At 46.2% G+C, this 22,301-nt stretch overlaps 1 protein-coding gene across 1 annotated transcript in view; it reads left to right on the top strand.

Moving 5' to 3' along the window:
* The first annotated feature begins 10,507 nt into the window (after positions 1–10,507).
* The window catches only part of EPS8L2 (EPS8 signaling adaptor L2), a 110,240-nt gene continuing 98,446 nt past the window's right edge, over positions 10,508–22,301 (top strand). The window contains exon 1 of the mRNA XM_066634176.1: positions 10,508–10,646. The gene's annotated coding sequence lies outside the window, so the exon portion shown is untranslated. The remainder of the gene's footprint in view (positions 10,647–22,301) is intronic.

Below are 22,301 nucleotides of genomic sequence, written 5' to 3'. Positions count from 1 at the left end.
AATGACCTTATTTTTGTAATATTTCATTTTGAAAAAAAAATATGTATCTGCATTTTGTAATACTTGATTTTGGAAAAAATGTATCTATATGTTATATATTATGTATCTATATGTTTCTATTTTTCTACCAATATTTTTAAAAATAAAGAGATTGTAAGTTATAAACACTAAACCACGCAGTTAGGTTTATGTGGGGATCAGGGAAATGTTAGATGGTGAAGTCTGTCAGTGACCTAGGGCCCACATCAGACGGCCAACCCTTGAATCCATTATACTGATGGCAGCAGTAGCACCTGATGTGCAATCAAGGGGCACACCATGAGGGGCTGAATACAGAGCTTTGCCCCAAAGACCCCAGCAACCTGGCCCCAACAGTGTGGATTCACTCACTATCAGCTCAATCCTAAATAATTCCCCCCTCCCACTGATGTAACTCTGCCAATGGAGTGCATGCTGTATCCTGCGAGTGGGGAGAGGCCTGGAGGCCTCCTTGAGAACAAACCTCTGCTGCCCTAATAGGTCTCCTTGGATTGCATTAGCTATTTTGTAGGCACAAGTTCAAAGAGATCAAGGGAGAGGAAAGGGGACAGGGAACAGAGTTAGGATGTGGCACACACGGGTGCCACCAAGATCTACCCCTCTCTCTCCGGTTCCTCCTGTCCATCTCCCTCCCTGCCCAGAAATTTCCATTCTTCCCCTGCCGTCTTCTACCTACCCCCTGCCACTCCCCACCACCAGCTTACCTTTGCTGCCAGAGGTAGCTGGTAGCAGCAGGGGGCCTCTGGCACTGCTTGTCACTGGTGGTGGCAGACCCAAAATGGCTGCCATCAGTGCACTGTGCATGCCACCATAAAACCATTTTCAACAGCACAACTGTTCCATTGTTGTAGAGGGAAGCCTAATCCTACTTAGGATTGGGTGTATGTTTTTATGGTTCACTTTATCTAATATAGTGCGCAATCCTAACCTGCACTTAGGCTGGCATAAGTGCCCCAGGAGGGTCGCAAACGTGCCGTAAAGCATGTTTGTGCCTCCGTGGGAGGAAGCTGCATCAGCGCATCTAGTTGCGCCAATGCAAGGAGGCCAGCAGAAGCCTCTGCAGTGGCTTCCACACCACCACTTGTGTCAGTGCACCCGCGTCGACACAAGCGGCAAAGGTAGGCGTGGGGGGCCCTGGAGGAGGCGGGAGGGAGGCATTTCTGGGCAGGGGAAGGGCAGGTGATGGGTGGGCGCAAAGGGAGCCAGGGACGGGGCTGGGACCCAGCGGTTATGCCGGATCCCAACCCCCGTCCCTGTGGAGGATAGAGCGGCTTCAAGCCACTCCGCTCTCCTCAGACTTGTGCCACCTCCAGAAGAAATGTAAGAAGGTGATATGGGAGGCCAAGAGAGACTATGAGGAACGCATGGCCGGCAAAATTAAGGGGAATAATAAAAGCTTCTTCAAATATGTTAGAAGCAGGAAACCCGCCAGAGAAGCGGTTGGCCCTCTGGATGGTGAGGGAGGGAAAGGGGAGATAAAAGGAGACTTAGAGATGGCAGAGAAATTAAATGAGTTCTTTGCATCTGTCTTCATGGTAGAAGACCTCGGGCAGATACCGCTGCCCGAACGGCCCCTCCTAACCGAGGAGTTAAGTCAGATAGAGGTTAAAAGAGAAGATGTTTCAGACCTCATTGATAAATTGAAGATCAATAAGTCACCGGGCCCTGATGGCATCCACCCAAGGGTTATTAAGGAATTGAAGAATGAAGTTGCAGATCTCTTGACTAAGGTATGCAACTTGTCCCTCAAAACGGCCACGGTGCTAGAAGATTGGAGGATAGCAAATGTCACGCCTATTTTTAAAAAGGGAAAGAGGGGGGACCCGGGAAACTATAGGCCGGTCAGCCTAACATCCATACCGGGTAAGATGGTGGAATGCCTCATCAAAGATAGGATCTCAAAACACATAGACGAACAGGCCTTGCTGAGGGAGAGTCACCATGGCTTCTGTAAGGGTAAGTCTTGCCTCACGAACCTTATAGAATTCTTTGAAAAGGTCAACAGGCATGTGGATGCGGGAGAACCCGTGGACATTATATATCTGGACTTTCAGAAGGCGTTTGACACGGTCCCTCACCAAAGGCTACTGAAAAAACTCCACAGTCAGGAAATTAGAGGACAGGTCCTCTCGTGGATTGAGAACTGGTTGGAGGCCAGGAAGCAGAGAGTGGGTGTCAATGGGCAATTTTCACAATGGAGAGAGGTGAAAAGCGGTGTGCCCCAAGGATCTGTCCTGGGACGGGTGCTTTTCAACCTCTTCATAAATGACCTGGAGACAGGGTTGAGCAGTGAAGTGGCTAAGTTTGCAGACGACACCAAACTTTTCCGTGTGGTAAAGACCAGAAGTGATTGTGAGGAGCTCCAGAAGGATCTCTCCAGACTGGCAGAATGGGCAGCAAAATGGCAGATGCGCTTCAGTGTCAGTAAGTGTAAAGTCATGCACATTGGGGCAAAAAATCAAAACTTTAGATATAGGCTGATGGGTTCTGAGCTGTCTGTGACAGATCAGGAGAGAGATCTTGGGGTGGTGGTGGACAGGTTGATGAAAGTGTCGACCCAATGTGCGGCGGCAGTGAAGAAGGCCAATTCTATGCTTGGGATCATTAGGAAGGGTATTGAGAACAAAACGGCTAGTATTATAATGCCGTTGTACAAATCGATGGTAAGGCCACACCTGGAGTACTGTGTCCAGTTCTGGTCGCCGCATCTCAAAAAAGACATAGTGGAAATGGAAAAGGTGCAAAAGAGAGCGACTAAGATGATTACGGGGCTGGGGCACCTTCCTTATGAGGAAAGGCTACGGCGTTTGGGCCTCTTCAGCCTAGAAAAGAGACGCTTGAGGGGGGACATGATTGAGACATACAAAATTATGCAGGGAATGGACAGAGTGGATAGGGAGATGCTCTTTACACTCTCACATAATACCAGAACCAGGGGACATCCACTAAAATTGAGTGTTGGGCGGGTTAGGACAGACAAAAGAAAATATTTCTTTACTCAGCGTGTGGTCGGTCTGTGGAACTCCTTGCCACAGGATGTGGTGCTGGCGTCTAGCCTAGACGCCTTTAAAAGGGGATTGGACGAGTTTCTGGAGGAAAAATCCATTATGGGGTACAAGCCATGATGTGTATGCGCAACCTCCTGATTTTAGAAATGGGTTAAGTCAGAATGCCAGATGTAGGGGAGGGCACCAGGATGAGGTCTCTTGTTATCTGGTGTGCTCCCTGGGGCATTTGGTGGGCCGCTGTGAGATACAGGAAGCTGGACTAGATGGGCCTATGGCCTGATCCAGTGGGGCTGTTCTTATGTTCTTACGACCCATTGAGGCAAGCAGCCCTTACCCAGGAGTAAGGGGAGGAGCTTCCCCTTGCCCCTGACTGAGCCACTGCAGCCAACGAACCTCCGCTGGATGCAGCACAAGCCTCCTGGCTTGCCTGCTCCAGCGCAGGTTTGGATTGCGCCCATAGTAAGTATATATGTGTGAAATACCTCCCACCTGAAACTGTTGCCTGCCAGTTTCCTTTCACAACATTGGCTCCAGACAAAAAAGGGAAGCTGTCAGGATCTTACTGCTGCTATGAGTTCATTCAGGACTGATTGCAGATTGCTATGCAGAAAAATGGTCACTTTTGCAGGACTGTCTCCCCGCAATATTCCATAAAGTACTGGGACTAGAACAGGGGCGGATCAAGTGTTTGTATTGGGTGGGGGGGCTGAGCACTGCCTTAACTCCAGAGCTGAACTTGGAGCCCAGTTCTATCTGCTGGGTAGACAAGGGCTCCTGGTTGAGCTTATGGCTTCCATGGCCATTTGCTGGGTGGGTAGATCTGGGCTCTTGCTCAGACATGGAGTCCAGAACTACCTGCAGGGTATACCTGGACTCCTGGTTCAGCTTATGGTCTCTGTAGCCATTTGCTACGCAGGTAGACCTGGGCTCCTGCCTGGATTTGGAGCCCAGATCTACCTGCTCAGTAGACCTGGGCCCCCATTCCAACTCAGTTCCTTCAGCTACCAATGCCCCACCCAGTGGGTGTTCCTCTGGCTCCTGACTTTTCTCCCCATTGGTACAACAGTTGGGGGAGCACACACCCATAACCCCCCCCCCCCATCTATCCATGGACTAGAAATAGTAAATTTGGGAGGAAGGAGAGTTCAGAATTTTGTTAGCCTTATTACTGTGGACACTTTAACTGCACCATGTACATTACTGTGACTGTACAGAAAGTACTTTGGAATTACCCCTAATGTTCCAACACATCAGAACAAGAATGTCTGATTATCTGATTAATCCAAACAAATACTTCTGAGGCAAAAGCATGAAACAGCTACCGATGATGGCTTGTTCTTTCATGCTTCTGCTTACTGAGAATTGGAAGTGGGGGTAGAAGTAGCTGAGGAGTAGATGGCAGCAGAGTGTTTCCCCACCCTTAGTGAGTCACTACTGGTAAATAATGGCTAGAACTACAGTGTAGTGAGGCACATAATTTAAAATCTCTGTGGTTATTTCCTTCACACTTGTTTCATGTGTCCCATGCTGAGTGTATCCTTCATGAAAGAGAGGGTTCTCCAGAACAATTAACAGCCTGATCCTATGTATGCTTACTTGCCATTTACTTTAATGGGACTGTGGATGCAAAGTCTTATCTGGAAGTAAGATCCATTGAATTCAATGGAACTCATTTCAGAGTAGATATGCATAGAATTGCACTGTTAGTCCCTTGTAAGAGTACATAGGATTTATCCCATATGAGATTCCGTGATTGTTCAGGATATACGAGTTGGGATTATAACTTTTACTTACTGCTGGCAAATTAGTATGAACAATAATTTGCTGAAAGCCTGAATAGTTTAACTGTATTTGTCCCCTTATCCTAAGATATCCTATACAAATACAAAACGCTTTGGGGTCAGTGAGCTTATTTCACTCATGTTCAGGATCCTTAGTTTATTCAGATCACCTTCAGTAGGTGAAACTCTATGTAAAGTATGCTTCATACATCATTATTTTCCTACACAAATCCTGTACAACTTCCAAGTAGGAAAAAGTAGGTACTGTCTACTGTGTCCATAATGCCACATGTGATGATCAAACAGCCATGGAGTTTTCTCCATGTCTTGGTGTTAATTTATCTAAATAATTCATTTTAACTGAGGTGTAAAGTGGTTTTCCAAATCTTTCTGTGCTGTGCTTGACCTGCGGTGGGTATTTCATGGCACATACAAGGCTTTTCTTTTTGAGCATGAGCATGAATTGTCATGGTAAAGTCACAAACAACAGTCACTAAATAGGCTCTTGGAGTGTATGATTAAAAGGCCCGGCCCTTCTGGAACAGGATAAGCAAGTTCTAATGAAAACTGCATTAAAAATGAAAAGAACACATCTTTTTTCTGAAGCTGAGATCATGGTTTGGGTGGTGTTTATCCTGCAAGTAAGAGGCCTTTGTTCCACATATAAGTTGGCGTGACTGCCGTCAACTTGATTTAAAAGTCTGATAGTGAAAAGCACGTTCATTTCCTGGGGTTTAGCGCACTGAGGCATTTTGCAGAGAGAGGGTTGCATTGTTTCAGACTGTTCTTTTGCTAGCAAGCTGAACAAAAATAAACAGAAATGAAATACAAATAAAGCACTGCATTCCTAGAGAACCAGACAGCAATTTTCTTTTCAGCCACAACACAAAAAAGTTATTAGTGTTTTGAGCAACTTAAGGGAGGATTCTGTGCATCACTTCTCAACAAGAGGCACGGCACGTGGGCATTGTGAAGTCTTTATTTACAGAAAATAAGCCAGCATGCCTTATGCATTAAAGCACAGAGCTTCAGAAGGCAATGAACACTACAGGGGAAGTGGCAGACCAAGAGGGGTGAGAGAGGGGGACGTTGCCAAGCTGCTGGGAGAGCCCAATTGTCATGCAGGCTGGCCTTTCAGCAGCACCACTTCTGCTGAGACATTATTTCACAGAGCACCTGAGCTGCAAAATGATGCCTCAGAAGAAGTGATGTGGCTGAAAGGGCAGCCCACCTGATAATTGGGCTCTCCCATATCTCTAGTTTTGCATATTTTCTCTCCTGTTACTTGCAACTGAGCTCCTGTGTAAAAGTGCTTATTTCTAGCCATCATCTGCTTAATGACATAACTTCCTGCTTAATGATGTAATTTCTGGCCCTCAGCAGATGCCATTAATGCTATTCCACCCACTGTATGAAATGAGTGTGACACCCCTGGTCTAGTTGATTCACTGATGCTATTTGGTAACATGTTTTAGGTATAATGAAATCTGTACCGCTCTGTAATCTGCTTCTAGGAAAGCTCCCTATTGCAGTCTGGTGTATGCCTATATCAGAATTTCTGTCCATTTCAGAAATTCTTCCCTGGCACCTGCTGGCACACGACATGCCCCAACCCCGTCTTTTCATGCTACAGGAACTGCTTGAGGAGGAGACCTACATACCCTGCAAGCATCATGTAACATTGTGATTGTGCCCTGGAAGCCTTTTGTCCCTGTGGTCATCCCACAGTGCATTTAGAATTTTTTTAAAAACCTGCAGCCCTGTGGGCAGTGCCAGTAACACCAGTCTTTAATGCAAAACTGTCATTTGGTTGAGAACTTCTCTAAGTACCTTGTTCATAAAAACAAAAGAAGTCAATTTCAATAAAGTTACATTGCACACTTAACAGAGAGATAAATATTGACATGATAAATCACAATGGTTACAATAAACTACCACCTTCCACAAAACTCCCTGCATAGTTCATCTAAATAAATATAAAAAGGATTAATGGTTCAGATTTCTTTACAAGCTATGTTAACAGTCACTTTGCACAGCTTTGATTCTTCCTTTCTTCTCTCTGGTGTTCCTTAGTCATATTTCAGACAGTGCAAAATTTCATTGCCAAAATAATCTCTTGCATCACTGACACCTCCTCAAATCCCTGAATTGACTTCCCGTTTCCTTCTGCGTCCAGTGTAACTCCCTTGTCCACACCTTCAAAGCTCTCTATAGTCCTTTATCTTTCTATTCCCATATTTCTGCCCATGACCTTCACTCTCCCAGCTCTACCATCCTCAGGAACCTGAAGGTCTGGAACCCATTCAGATAACACCTGTGTGGTGTCCTTCAACCTTCACATTCCTCCTCACAACTTGCCTTTTCCATTAACTTAACCCCTGTTGTCTAAGATGTGGGATGTTTGCCAGGCAAATGCAACCCAGGCCAATCTTATGTTACTTTTGCTTGGGCTGATGGCAAGAGAGCATCAGGTCCTGCAAGACTTTGGGTAAAAAGGTTAACTTTGCCTGATTGGAGAAACACCCCCTCCCTGCCGGTTTGCAAGAAAACTTTCGGAAAACTCCATGAAAGGCTGAACTGTTCTTGGCTATCCTATTCAGCCCTGCAAACAATGCCACATTCTGGGAGCTTCCTGGCTCTGAAATAAAAAGGGCAATTTGTGCCTGCCAATTAATTCAAGAGTCTTCTGCTAATCAGGACACAGATCTCCTGAGCAATTCCAAGACACACCCTTCCCAGAGTGCAGCACAGCCAGAAACGTCCATCTCTACCAGGAAGCCCACAAAGAACAACCTCAGCAAAAAAAAAAAAAAAAAAAAAAGATACAGGATGAGCTCATCCTACAACAGACTCTACCTTGGTCAAAGGAAAAAATCTCTAGGTCTGTGTCGGCTCTCTTCTTTCTCCTAACATCTGAGAGTTACCCTTTGTGCTACGCCAAGCACTCCCACTTCCATCAATGACCCAGAAATCAATGTGCCAGCCAGCACCCAGGACAGGGTGAGAGCACTTATGCTCTTTTTCAGGCTTCTGTTCTATCTTTCCTGTGCCTTCTTACCTTTGAGCACAACAAATCACAGCTCAGCCCCCGCTGAATTGCCTTCCATGAAACCTTCTCCTGAAAAGAACTCTTGTGTCACTGGTCTTGCTTCTCTCCCCCAACCCCCCAAAGCCAGCAGAAGCTACAGCCTAGCCTTTGCAGGTTTCAGTTAGCAAATCCTTTTCTGCCTTTATAGCCCCTCTGCAGGGCCGACTTTTAGACAATTGGGGAGATTTCACCCAATTGGGCCCCACACACGGGTGCGGGTCCTGCACTGCCCTTCTGCTCACCGCTACTTCCACTTGGCCTGAAATTAGTTTGCCTTGGAAGCCTCTTCTGCCCGAAATGGGTGTTATGCAGGTGGAAGCACACATGCCTCACTCTTTCCCTGACCTTGCAGCTCCCAGTGCCATTATCTCCCCCATCTTGCTTTGGAGCAGGCTGCTGTGGACAGAGCAGCGATGGGCAAGAGTTTAGGAGTACTGCGGGCTGGCTGCATGCTCCCTCCCCCCTCCGGCTGACCTGACCTGTGATTCTGCACAACCGCTAAAGGTACAGGAGTCCTATACACTTACACAGAAGTAACAGATTTTTTTTTTCTTGGTCTGGTTTCATTCAAGCTAAGGACAAAAAAAAATTAGAAGGGGCCTTGCAAAATTAGAGGGGGTCCCGCAAAAGTGTTTCCAATTGGGCCCCACAGCACCTAAGGCCGGCCCTACCCCTCAGAATGGGAGAGATTGCAGCATCTTGGTTAACTAGCTCTGCATCTGCTGCACCAACTCATCTCACCACATATGGATAGGCAAGTGTGGCCACTGGCACTTCTGACAATTAGTTCCAGTGTGAATTGTCTTCTGTGACCCATGTGCAGCCCAATGCCACTCTTAGTGTTTCTGACCCTTCTTCCTTTGTTTGGGGAGATTGTGTGCTTGACAGAACCTAGGACTCTAGTCAATATTTTTATACCAAAAAGGGAGAAGGACTGGAGACTAGGCCCCCGCCTCTAAAAAACACAGTTCTCCTGAACTGATCCCACAAGGCCTCTGAGCAGGGGACTCTGTGCCCATTACAGTGTAAGTGGGAGCCAGATTTACTACACTCCACCAACTTGCCCATTTCAAAGGCATTCATTAATTGATTAAGAGTAATCCAACAGTGGGAGAGAGAACTCCCCCACCACAAGTGAGCCAAGTGCTTTATAGCCCATCAAGGGGCTCACTCTTAACCTGTAATCACTGTTCCAGGCTACAGTGAATTCCAAATGAAGCCATGGTCTTGCACCATGGTGGGAAGACTTAGGGCCCAATCCTATCCAATTTTCCAGTGCCGGTGCTGCTGTGCCTATGGGGTATGCACTGCTTCCTGTGTTGAGGATGCAGTCACAGAGGCTTCCTGAAGGTATGGGAACATTTGTTCCCTTACCTCGGGCTGCACTGTGGTTGCACCAGTGCTGGAAAGTTGGATAGGACTGGGCTGTTAGCTCTTTTTAGTTTCTTCCCCTTTACCCCAGCTCCCCATCCCTCCTCTCCTTCCCCTGATACCACATAAATCCTGGTTTGTCCACAAAATGTTTTGAATTTTTTATAGAAGTCTCAAATCCTGCTTTCTTAACCCTTGGCCCCTCCAGGTGCAGTAATCTTCCGTTTCTAGACCAGTGATTTTCAATCTTTTTCATCTCATGGCACACTGACAAGGCACTTAAATCGCCAAGGCACACCATCAGGTTTTTGACAATTGACAAGGCACACCATGCTGCCAGTGGGGGACTCACATCCCCATTGGCCCTACTAATAAACGACCTTCCGCCAAATTCCTGTGGCACACCTGTGGACCACTCACGGCCCACCAGTGTGCCATGGCACACTGGTTGAAAATGGCTGTCCTAGACACTACATCGTCCTGTTAGTGCCCTGGTCCCATCTTTGTGGGCCACTTTGAGATCCAGGAAGCTGGACTGAAGCCTTTGGTCTGATCCAGTGGGGCTCTTCTTGAGACGTGGAGGGGAGAGAGATGGGTCAGGGGGTGGGCAGCATTTCGAACGCGCTGCTGCCCATCATAGAGAAAGAACATGTTTCTACCACCTCCGAGTGTAGATCCGTCGTGCTGTGCACGTGTTTGGGCTCTCTCGGAGCAAGCCTGCCACGTCCAGCTTGAGTGGCAGGAAAAGCCCTCCAAGCCCCCCACCCGGCTGAGCTCGGCCAGCCCGGCCTCTGAGGCGCCTTCTGCAGCCACCACGTCCTCCCCTCTGCCGCACGCTGCGCTCCAGGCGCCAGATGCCGGGCAGGGCGCACTCGGGCCGGAGCCGCACCTCGCCGGAGAGAGCGCGAGGCTTCTGCGGCTGGCCGGGCGCCGGCTGGTTCCCCCGCTGAGAGGAGCCAGGGCGGGAAGGGGGCAGCGGAGGAAGGCGCCTGGCTCAGCCTGCGCACTGCTGCGCGCACCAGGTGTCAGCAGAGGCTGCCCGGCTTCGGGCTAGCTAGTAACCTGTTGCTGCGCGCCGCCCCGCCTCTGCTCTGCCCTCCCCTCCCCGCGCCCCGGGCTGCGCCACCAGAGCCCTTCCACCTGCTTCCAGAGAAGCGGCAGGCCCGCAGGCGAGGAGGAGGCGGCGGCGGCTCTGCCCGAGCAGCAGCAGGACTCCCCGCTCGGTGCGCTGCGCCGCGCCTCGTTCCAGGACTGCAGCGGAGCAGGACGCGCTGGGAATGGCCGAGAAGCTGAACTAGAGAGAAGAAAGTCCTGCGCCCCGGGAGCCGCCAGCAGACGCTTCTATCTGGGCCGAGTGTGGTGAGTCTCCTTGTTTCTGGGACTTGCAGCCTATGCATGTCTACTCTGAAGTAAGTCCCACTAGAGTCAATGGGGCTTACTTCCTGGAAAGTGTGTGGGTAGGACTGGGCTGTCAGGCATCCAGCCGCGGAAGGACATTGCGCGCTCGGAGCCCAAGCCTGTGCCTGTCTGCTCAGAAGTAAGTCCCATCAGAGTCAATGGGCTCTGAAGAAGTGTGGATAGGATGGCAGCTTGGATAGGCTTGGAGAGCCCAAGTCTATGCTGTCTACTCAGAAGTAAATCTCATTGTATTCAATGGAGTTTACTCCCAGGGAAGTGTGGATAGGATGGCAGCCTGACAGCCCAATCCAATGCCTGTCTACTCAGAAGTAAGTCCCATCATAGTCAAAGGGGCTTACTCCCAGGAAAGTGTGGATAGGGTGGCAGCCTCAGCCTGGGAAGTGCCTGCGCCTCTTCTGGGGAGAAAAAGGGCATGTGGCCCCAAGCAGAGAGCCTGTTCAGAAGCTGTGAAATCTAAATGGGGGGGGGATAGATTCCTCAGTGCTGGGTTTGTGTGGTGGCATAGCACACAGCCCTGCCCAAGTGATCTCACAGGAAGGGCTCTCCTGGCAAACAGCACCACTGAGTTATCAGAGAAAGTCCAAATATCCCTTTGCCATTGCTGGGTCTCTGCCACTTAGAAGTTCCTTGCAAAGGATATGGAAACCCTCTGGTTTTATGCCACCCTGCTTGCAGCAGTTTTGGTAGATTATCTTCCTACTTATGGGCATGGGCCAAACTTTATTTTTGCTTTGTTTTGAATGTAGTGAAAGCATTTATTTTTCCAGTGGCAGTACTTAACCCTTGGTAGGAGCTGCCCTTTAAAAAAGAAAACAAATCAAAAGAATTTGTTCAGATTCTTCTGAGGAAAGTCAGTTCCAGAACACCAAGAGTTTTCCTTCATAAGGCCTGATGTACCATAAGCCCTGGGATCTAATCGCTGCATTGTTGTCCAAATGGGGCAGTTGAATATAATTATTCCTGGTCTAATTAATGCAATTGGGTGTACAGTAATGCTAACTAAGCCCTTGAAGGATAAACAGAAACCAGACTTTTCCCTTTTGGCTTCCAAATTGCTGTGTGAGATGACGCTGAAGCATATCTCTAATTTGACATGTTGTACTCTGGAACCTATTTCCAAGTACATGCGCATGGTATTACGTATGCATGGCACACAATGTGCTGCACACTTGTATAGATTGCGGCTTTTGCCCTTTGCCCTAATTGCTCATACATGCATTGTGGGCAAATCTCACAGCATACCATGTGGGTGCCATTTGGAAATTACACCAAGGACATGTATGTGGGAACTGCTGCCTGTGTGTACAAAAAGGTCAAGCTTGAAGAAGCCCTAAGGAGCTTTAGCCCATTGTGAAAATAGTTTCTTTAACATTGCCAGATCTGCTAAGTCTCAAGAAAATGAAACCTTTCTGAGAGAGATTAAACAATACAGTTTGAAGCTGTAGATTTTAAATGTTATTTTTTCTATTCTGAATTATCCAAGTGTGCTGAAATGTCATGCCAATGTAATGCTTAGTAAAGGTAATGCTCATCCACACTTCTGATTATCCCCAGTGTTCTGAATGCTATCTTCACAAGTGTGATTCTATTGTTTAATGTGATCTAGTTCATTGAGTGTCTGGGGGAAATGATGGTTCACTTAGACAGCCCCAGTTTGTCACTATTTTAAGCTAAAAGGATCTGTTATAAAACATAAAATTGGAACCTATCAACGTTGCTCCGAAACTGCAACAGGAAATATTAGGCTGGTCCGCATACTGATCAAAGTTAAATTCACATGAAAGGCCTCTTCATACCTTAGTGAGTGATGAGGGAGCTGCATCTCTGTGGCTCTTTCCCATGGGATTGTCTCTAACTTGCAAACATCACTGTGGGGGCATGGGTACATGCTACCAAGAAGCAGTTCTTGTGCCACTAGATTAAGAGGTGTTTCTTTTGTTTTTGTTGTTGTTTTTAATCCCTGTGATTTTATGCTGCTAGGAGCCTGCTGCTTTAAAAAAAAATTTTGTTGTTTTGTTAGCTGCTCTGAAAATACATATATAGAGAAGAGGGATATCAATGTATTAAATAAAGGCTCTGAAGGGGCTCTCAGGAGGACCACAGATTACCACTTGTATCACTAAACTGCACCTGATGTGTTGGACCCAGTTGGCAGGATAAGAAACCAATGGCTGACCAAGTGTTTCCATGTGCACTTCATGTGCAACTAAGTGATTATCTGAATATTGCAACAATGGTCATTCAGTATGTGGTAGTATCTGGGCCTAGGCCTCCAGTTTGTGTTAAATGCTGTACATTCTCATTAGAGCAGACTTCCCTCCTAAGGACAGTGCCAACACACGATATTGGCCACCCACTGACAATTCAAGATATGATTTCTTTTGAAGCACAAAGATCCCTTTGGGCAGATAGAAAAAACATGTTCATCAAGTGATGTAAGGCTCAGTGTGTTGGACCCAAACAATTTTTGTCAAAATCTTTATCCAGCTTTGGAATTACTAGGTGACCAATTGAAGTTTCTTTGCTTTGGCATTCAGTAGTCCTAATCATGGAACTGAAGTAGCTTTGCGCAGAATAAGCAATGCCATTGCAAAAGTGTCCTGTCTCCCTGTCTAGTCATTTCAGTGTGCCTCAGGCCTGCTGGCAATGCTGCTTATTCAGAGGCTGTCAGTTGCCATGCAAATAATTGCTAAAGCAGAGTGGGTTTTTGGATGTCTGACTTGACTGCCACTAGCGAACTAATTCTGTATACACTTCTCAGTGACAGTGACCTTAGGATGATGGACTTGCTGCTGCACAATTAGCCCTCCCTGCTCTATATATGCAGTTGGATATTCCCAGGGATGGGAACTCAAGTCAGGTGACTCAAGTCCGAGTTGCAAACACCTGTTTTTTGCTGACTTGTGTACACTCGAATCAGGCGTGTCACTGACTTGGCCACTAACTGGACTTTGAGCCGCTGCCTCAGAAATGAGTCTCCCCATATGTGCAGACTTCAATCCATCTGTGTCTGGGTGTGCTTGCTTCCTTTTTTCAGTGTGTGAAACACCTTGTGTGACCATAATTCAGACCAGGCAAGCAGCAACAGGAAAGTTCCAGCCAGGAGACAGGGAAAGATTAATGTTTTGCATCAAGCAGGAGGCAGGGCAGGAGGTGGAAATGGGCTCTCTTGTCCATCTCTGAAGGAACTGGATCACTGGATGAAGGATGGGTGGTCTTTTTCTTTCTCTGAATGAGGGAGGGCAGGAGGAGTTGTCCAAGGGGCTTCTTGTCTTAGGTTTGACTGTAAGTCCAGGGATGGGGTAAAAATGAGGCGGAAAAGCCAGGGAGCAGTTCCTTATGGTTCTGGCTATTGTTACCTGGGAGGAAGAAGCTGCCTCATTGAATAACAGGCAATGGGACTAGTTCTGAGTAGAGCTGCAAAGGATTGAGTTATATTCTTAACATAAGCCTCCTGGCTGCCTGCCGCATGACCATTGTCCCGCTTGCCACTTCTGTCCCCTCCCACTGTCCATCCTGCCCATGCCTTGCTGAGCTCAGATGCCTCTCAGTTCCTTTTGGTCAGTGCCTCGGCGTGCCTGACCCAAAAGACTTTGACTCAAGTCAAAATGACTCCAGAATTTCAGGGGGTAAGTCAGCAAAGGGCGCCCATTAAGACTTGTGCATGAGTCAAGTTGCGAGGGGGGGGGGCGGCTGGAGACTCTGGATTCAACTCATTTCTTGCCACAATGCCAAGTTCCCATCCCTGGATGTTCTTGGTTGGACAATATGTTGTGTGTCAGCAGCACAGACTTGTAAATGTAAGACCTTTGCCCTAAGATAAATGCATGGAAGAACAGTAAGTGCACTAAGGCTGTGGCAAAGCTGCAAAGTCATTGCTCCCTCTTCCAATGTTATTGTCAGGCTTGCAGCTTTTTCCAGATATTTGTGGATTTCAGACTTTGTCCACCTTATTGCCTGTTGAGACTGAATATTATTCTCACAACAAGAGACGTTTAGATCTTCTTCACCTTGTGACTGATAGTCATGTGACTGACAACTTTCCTATTAATGCAAGCTGCGACATGTGTAATTCTTCCAGTATGCCTGTTCATCTCCTTCATCTCCTGGAGAATATTTACTAAATTAAGAAGAGTGTCAAGACTCAAAAATAAGATGAAGTTCTTTTGGGCATAAGCCCCTGAAAGTGCTTCCTGCTCAAACCCCAATGAGTGCATCCAGTGGGGCTTGTGCATGTATTGTGCCCCAATGATATCCTAATTAACTTCCCAAATCAAAAGAGACGGGGAAAGATGTGGTGAGGGAAAGGTAGGAAGGAAAGCATCATGCCTTCACAGAATCAGGGCCTACCAATTCAGGGTCTGGTGGAGTCAGTTTCATAGTAGGTCAGGCAATCTAACCAAACACCAGGATTATTTCAACTGGCAGAAAAGGCTGCCTGACCTGTTTCTGTGCTTTTAACAGAGTTTTCATATGCAGAACTTAGCACCTGAATCTGTTTACAGCATGTAATGAAACAGTGTCACTGACTGACTTTCAAACTCATTTTAAAGGGGCAGATACTGAGGATAGTTCAAAAATTGACAAAAAAATTGATAGTTCAAAATCTGCCAAATTCAAACCTGAAGCTGAGCAGCTGCATGTCCATTTGAGGGATGGCCATCAACAGAGGATTAAGAACTAGAGTGGGGGAGAGGGAACCTGTCTCACTCTCCCTCTCATGAAGAAGTGCACGCCTAAGAAACTCTTTGGATAGTGGTTTGATCTGCATCAATTAGTGTGATAATCTTTAGCTCATGAAAAGCTCTGGGCACTGAGTTCTGCATATCAGGGCTTTGCTTAAAAGCCCAGGGTAGGCCAGGCCAGTCTGCAAGCTTAGCCTCTCTGTTCAAGCCACTGATGAGACAAAACAAGATCAGCATTTTGGGTTTAGTTATGAAATTGGCCAATCCTTGCTTTTGGCGGCCTTAAAAAAAACAACAGCTTGGCTTTAATAGAATAAGCCAAGATGAATACTAAAAGGCAGTGGTTGTCAGAGAGAAGGGATCAGCTGGGAAGACAACCTGGAAGGTCAGGAAATAAGCTGGTGGTGATCAGAGTTGGCCCAGTTGGGTCTGCAACAACTAGATCAGCTACTGAACCCATGAAGGGGAAGTGATATACAATACAGCACTTTGCGAGTGTAGCAGAATATACACAAGGGCTGTCTAAGAGGAAACACTGTCTCTGTAACTATGCACTCCATCCTCCCGCGCCCCCCCCAAATGCATGCACATTAGTACCCCACCAGTGGTCTTGCTGCCGCTGCTCCCTCCTCAGCCATAAGAACATAACATAAGAACATAAGAAGAGCCCCGCTGGATCAGGCCATAGGCCCATCTAGTCCAGCTTCCTGTATCTCACTGTGGCCCACCAAATGCCCCAGGAAGCACACAAGACAACAAGAGACCTGCATCCTGGTGCCCTCCCCTGCATTGGCATTCTGACATAGCCCATTTCTAAAATCAGGAGGTTGCACATACCCATTGTGGCTTGTAACCCGTAATGGATTTTTCCTCCAGAAACTTGTCCAATCCCTTTTAAAGGCATCTAGGCCAGATGCCATTACCACATGCTGTGGCAAGGAATTCCACAGACCAACCACACGCTTGGGATAGCAGTCAGGTAGCCAAGACATGGAGAGGAGAGAGGGTAGTGTGGTGGAGCGTCCCAATACAGAGCCTGCCCACTTACCTTGAACTCCAGCAATGCCTCTTTCCTCTGATTCTTCCTGTTTGAAATAAACAGAATGAGCAGAGTGTGAGCCCCCTTTGCCCACCTGCCTGCTTTCCTAAACTGCTTTTTTAAAATTCCTGTAGCAGCACTGGAGGAAGAGTTAGGCTTCTGCTGCCCTGATCAGAGGATCCACTTGTTCTCAGTGAGTGGAAGAGGATCAGAGGACCAGTTGAAATGGCTTGATGGGTGATAGACCAGAGGGGCCAATGGGCAGATGCAGTGTATCACTCATCGGTTTGCTCCCACCCTCCAACTAGCTGCTCAGAACAGCTACTTTGTTTAGGCTGCAATCCTATGCACTTTTCTGGGAGTAACCTCCATTGAATTCAATGAGACTTACTTCTGAGTAGACATGCATATGCTTTTAAACTAGTTAGGCCAACCCTGGCCAACTGAAATAAGAAACTCTCAGAGCTGGAGGCTGTTGTTGGGATGGAATAATTGCAGTTCTGTTTTTTCAAGCATATGTGCTTTGCAGGGATAACAGAAAGTCTTTGCAGAATCTGTTTCACAACACAGCAAAGGGCTCAGACAAAATTAGGTCTGGTAAATTTTTGTATGACAATGCAGCACAAGAGAAATGTAAGGTCCATAGTTGAAGACTGCCAAAAGTGCAGACCTAAAGGGTCAAACATCCAGGTAGCAGCTTGGGTGGGGTACTGGCAGTGGGCTTGGCTGTAGAAAGCGTTAGCAGAGTCTGTATCCAAAACAGACTGCGACAAAGGAGTAGCAGACACTGCACAAGCAAGGCTGGTTGGAACTGAGCCCTTTTTGAAGAAAGACAATGGTGAAGTCTTAGAACTCTGGCTTCATCCTGTTAATGATGAGCAGCAAGGTTGGGTTTTGAACTAGATTAGGTGAAATGGTGTATAGAGCTCCCTTCAGTACTATTTAATAGTTGTGTACAAGAGGGATTTTTGGTAGAAACAGTTTATCATGTCACAGCACTGCTACAGGTGTGAGGAACAGATTAAAGATACAAGAAACATGCCATCTATTTAAACTGAGTTGCTCTGAGAATAAACAGCTTACTGGGCTAGCTTTACTTTCCCCTAAGTTGTCAGAAAACTAGGGAAAGGTTAAGTCGGGCTTGAAAAATAGTGAGCAGCCATATGATGGAGTAGCATAGCTAGAGAAATCTTGATGGGGTAGACTTGGGCTGCAACCCTGTATGCACTTCTGCAAGTAAACCTATTGAAAACATTGGGAGTTACTTCTAAGTAGACATGCATAGGATTGTGCTGTTAGAGTATAATGATATATAGGGTGGAAGATTCTGAATCTCCATGCCTGAGTCTTTAGGTGCTTGATGAGGCACTTGACACATAACTTGCATAATAACCAATCAAGGGAACAGGCAAAGCTGGTTTTCTGCCACAGGTTGCTGTGTGAATCTGTGTAGCAGAAATGAGGATACTTGAAGGTGTTTGTCTAGAGGTCTCTGATGCCAGGAGTTGTTTTTATGTAGGTATTTTACAGTGCAAGAAAAACTTCTTTCTATTTGTTAGTTGAATGGTGTTAGAAAAGCATTCTTAATTTGGAAAGCTGTATGTGTAAATCATTTTTGGTGATGGAGTAGTTCCTGCTTCCTAGATGTTTGATTTAGTAAACTGAACCACAAGGCTGGTACCCTCCTTTTTGTTTCATTGAAGACAGTGCAAAGAATTATCAGTTTGATTGTATAGTCATGGGATAAAAGAAGCAATGTTTACAATACAAACTTGTTCAAGACATGCCTCTTAGACTGACAGAAGTGAAAGAAAATGCATATGAAAATTAATTTGTTCTGTAGGTTCCTTAGGTTCCTTAGGTTGAAGAATCCAGAGTAATATACAGGTAGTCCCCTATTTAAGTTCCATAGATCTGCACTCACTCACCTATAAACTGATCTCAAGATAAGTCAAGGGCAGGTTTTGAGCCAAATATCATGGAATTTTCTCTGACCCTCAGATAAGTTGAAGGGTTAAACTTTGGGGTGTGTATGACTATAATTTTGTCTGACTTTATGCAAGGCCAGATCCTGAAAAATAACTTACCAGTAATTGTTAGCTAAGAACTGTACAGTCTCTGATTTATTAAAAATATAGTAAAAGATCCTAGGATCCTAAGGGCAGGAGGTCTGGTCTAGAGGGTAGAGCCTCCATTTGCCTGAAGATAACATCCACAAGGTCGCCAGTTTGAGGCCACTGGCACCGTGCAACCTTGAAGCAGCTGACAAGCTGCAGCCGAGCTATTCCATCTGCTCTGAGCGTGGGAGGATGGAGGCCAGAATGTGAAACCAGATCAGATAGAAACACCTGAATGTTGTGGTTCTTGAAAGAAAGAACCTTCTTTCATTTGTAAAAATCCCTACGGGGGGTTTAAATAAGCCTGCCTATGTAAACCGCCTTGAATAAAGTCTTGAATAAAGACCAAGAAAGGCGGTATATAAATACCTGTATTATTATTATTATTATTATTAAGATTTTTATTCATTAACTTTTTAAATTCTGGTCACAACCTTTCTGTAAACACTATCAGAGTAATTATTATTATTATTAACAGTATTTATATACCGCTTTTCAACTAAAAGTTCACAAAGCGGTTTACAGAGAAAAATCAAATAGCTAAATGGCTCCCTGTCCCAAAAGGGCTCACAATCTAAAAAGATGCAAATGAATACCAGCAGACAGCCACTAGAACAGACAGTGCTGGGGTGAGGTGGGCCAGTTACTCTCCCCCTGCTAAAAAAAGGAGCACCCGCTTGAAAAAGTGCCTCTTACCCAATTAGCAGGGGTTAATTACACTGTAACAACATACCAGCAGAACCATTAAACAAATTCTTCTTTAAGGGCCTGGTGTGTTAAGCCAGAGGCTCAGCATACAACTTATAACACATAACCGGGAGTGTGCAGTTCACCAGAGTTGGGTACTTGACTCTGATTACTCGAACTCGAGTTGCAAAAATGGACTCATGAGTTGCACACATGGATGACTCTCTTGTTGCACCAGGATGAGGTCTCTTGTTGTCTTGTGTGCTCCCTGGGGCATTTGGTGGGCCGCTGTGAGATACAGGAAGCTGGACTAGATGGGCCTATGGCCTGATCCAGTGGGGCTGTTCTTATGTTCTTATGGTAAGTGCATGCCAGTCCCTGCGCCCCCTTAGCGATATGATTCTTGGGATCATGTCACTGTCTTCCTTCTGCCCTTGCCCTTTAAGGGGGCAGAGTCCAGGGCCCTCTGGCTGGGGCGTCACAACACCCCAGTTTGAGAACCACTGGGTTAATGTTTCCTTTTGCAGCTGAATGGGAGGGGGAGGGGTAGAAGCGAGCTCTCTGATAGGAAGGAAGGGAGGGAGGAAGGAAGGGACAGATGATCATTGGACACAGGATGGGAAGTTTGGTATTTTCCTTGCCTGAGGGAGGGCAGAAAGATGAGCCCAATAAGGGTTCTTATCTTATGATTAGCTGCAGAAGCCAGGAGGGGAGAGGAGGCAGTTCATAGTGATCATGCTTTCCTCTTCATGGGTCCCTTGTTACTTGGGGGGAGGGGGGGTATGCTCATTGAATGACTGGTGCAAATGGAACTACTTGTGTTGAGCTGCAAAGGATTGGGTTGTCCTGGTAGGCCTCACAGCTGCTGTGTGTGACTCTCTTCCCTCTTGCTGCTTCTCTTTGGGCTCTCTCTCTCAGTCCCTTCCACCCCTCCTGCCCTGTTTACACTCCCTCTCATCAGGGGAGTGTAAGAGAGCTCTGACACGGTCTGGCAGCAGCCCTGTTTTTTTCCATGGTGGGCTTTTCAAATGGGGGTCAACTTGACTCGAGTCCTTTAGTCACAAAGGGGCAACTCGGACACTTGGAAAGTGGCCCTGATATGACTTGTTTTTGAGTTGAGTTGCTGGGGGGGGGCAGTGACTCTGCACTCCACTCGACTCAAGCCACGCTAGGTTTTCCCATCTCTGTAATTCACAGTGGAGAGACAAGCAACAAGGAATGAGTGTAAGTACAGCTTTACATAGGTGCAACCTAATTTTCTCAGAAGTAGTCCCACTGCTTTCCATGAGTGTTATTTTTAAATAATGGTGTATTGAATTGTATTGTAGCCTTGGACTTTGTTTCAAATGGAAATGTAGACTACATCCTGGTGTTTTAAAAACCAGACCTCTGCCAAACATTTGCAAAAAGGAATGAGGCTGCAGAAGGGTCTACTAAAGAGAACAAGGCTTGCTTGATTTAAATGGAAGCCTTGAGCCCTGGCATACTTTTTTCTCCAGAGGAGTGAAAAGGTTAACTTTGGCTACAGCTTGCAGCCTCATTGCCATGAAGATTGATTGCCCTCTAATTATCTCTGCATTGTCCTCTTGCTCTCCTGTGCTTGAACAGACCTGACTCCTGAATGATTGGTAGATAGAGGAGATTATTACTTGATTTACTGGCAGAAATTTCTCGTCTTATAGGCGAGTATCTCTGGCAAGTCAGGTTCCACAGGTCTGTGCTAAAGTTGAAAATTTATTTATGCAACATGAACAAAATTGTGAACTAGTTTCTGTAGTGGTTAATCTGCTTACTAGTTTGGTTTTTTTTCTTTTCTACACAGAAGTGCTTTCACAAGTGATCTTGTGACTTGACTAACATCATCTTAGTGTAAGTTACATCTTACACCACCATTTTAAACATGCTTCTTGGCCTTGCTAGTTGCTGTTTCAGATTCTAATTTTTGGAGGACTACAGAAGACTTTATTGATATAAAACACACTGCCAGCTCCTAGGAGCTTTTTGAGATCAATACAATGGTATTTCCGCAGTTAAGAAAAACATCGCAAAATTTAGGTTGCTATATTGTTTACAATCCTGTAACACTGACCTGAGAGTCAGTCCCACTGAATTCAGTGGCGTTTACGTCTCATTAGACATGTCAGGCTTGCACTGCTAAAAACTATTGAATGGGAAAACTGCTTGGTGGTCATTGTTTTACATTTGTCACGTTTTAATCCACCTCCGCTGCTTCTTCAACATCTGTTGCTTTGTCTGAATCATGTGGACGTCCCCCCCCCATGTCACAGTTTTTTTTGTTGTATAGTCACCACATCTGCCCTTTTCACTCCACCCATCCTGTAATTGTCAGCAACAGAATGGCACTGTGATTCTCTGGGCCTTGCAGCTTCAAAGGATGCTTGGGGTGACCATTGTCTCTAGAAGCAATTAGATGGAAATTAGCACACTCCATTTGACTGGGGGATATTTATGCTCCCCATACTGACTGCACTAATTTTTTGACACCATATTGGCCTGCGTCCTGTTATATTTACTGGATTCAATTAAGCGATGGGGCAGTTCATGCTGTAAAGCTGTGTAAATGTAGAATGCCTAGGTTAATATCCTGTGTTAATCTACCTGGTTGATTTGAATTGCATGACACATGCATGTACATCCCAGGAATAGTATAGCAGCTCATCTAGTGATGCCAGAATTACTCATGTCTTTCCTCTTCAAAGCCCTGGGCCACCTACTTTGGTGATGCTGAACTCGTTGCAACTACAAAACTATCCACACAGCCTCTATGCATCCTGTTTAGGAACACACACATTCTTCCCACTTTGAATTTCTGCTTTTGGCTGTTGAGAATTGCCATGAGGGATTGTGAACCCTTTTTCTGTTCAGATAAAAGAAAGCCACTGAGTTTTAAAAAAAAACCATAGAAGTTCTTCTCAAGACCAGATCTCTGCCAAATAGCTTGGGTTTTGGTGTGCTCTGATTTCATGCCTAGAACAGGAGGATGTGGCTATCTGTGCAGTTAGAGACAGCTAGTTGTTCCTGATGCACAAATTCTAGGTTTGTGAGG

Source organism: Tiliqua scincoides, chromosome 1, assembly GCF_035046505.1.
Source record: "Tiliqua scincoides isolate rTilSci1 chromosome 1, rTilSci1.hap2, whole genome shotgun sequence".
NCBI classification, from domain to species: Eukaryota; Metazoa; Chordata; class Lepidosauria; order Squamata; family Scincidae; genus Tiliqua; species Tiliqua scincoides.
Note: the sequence above shows the minus strand (reverse complement) of the source record. Positions and strands in the feature narration are given on the sequence as shown.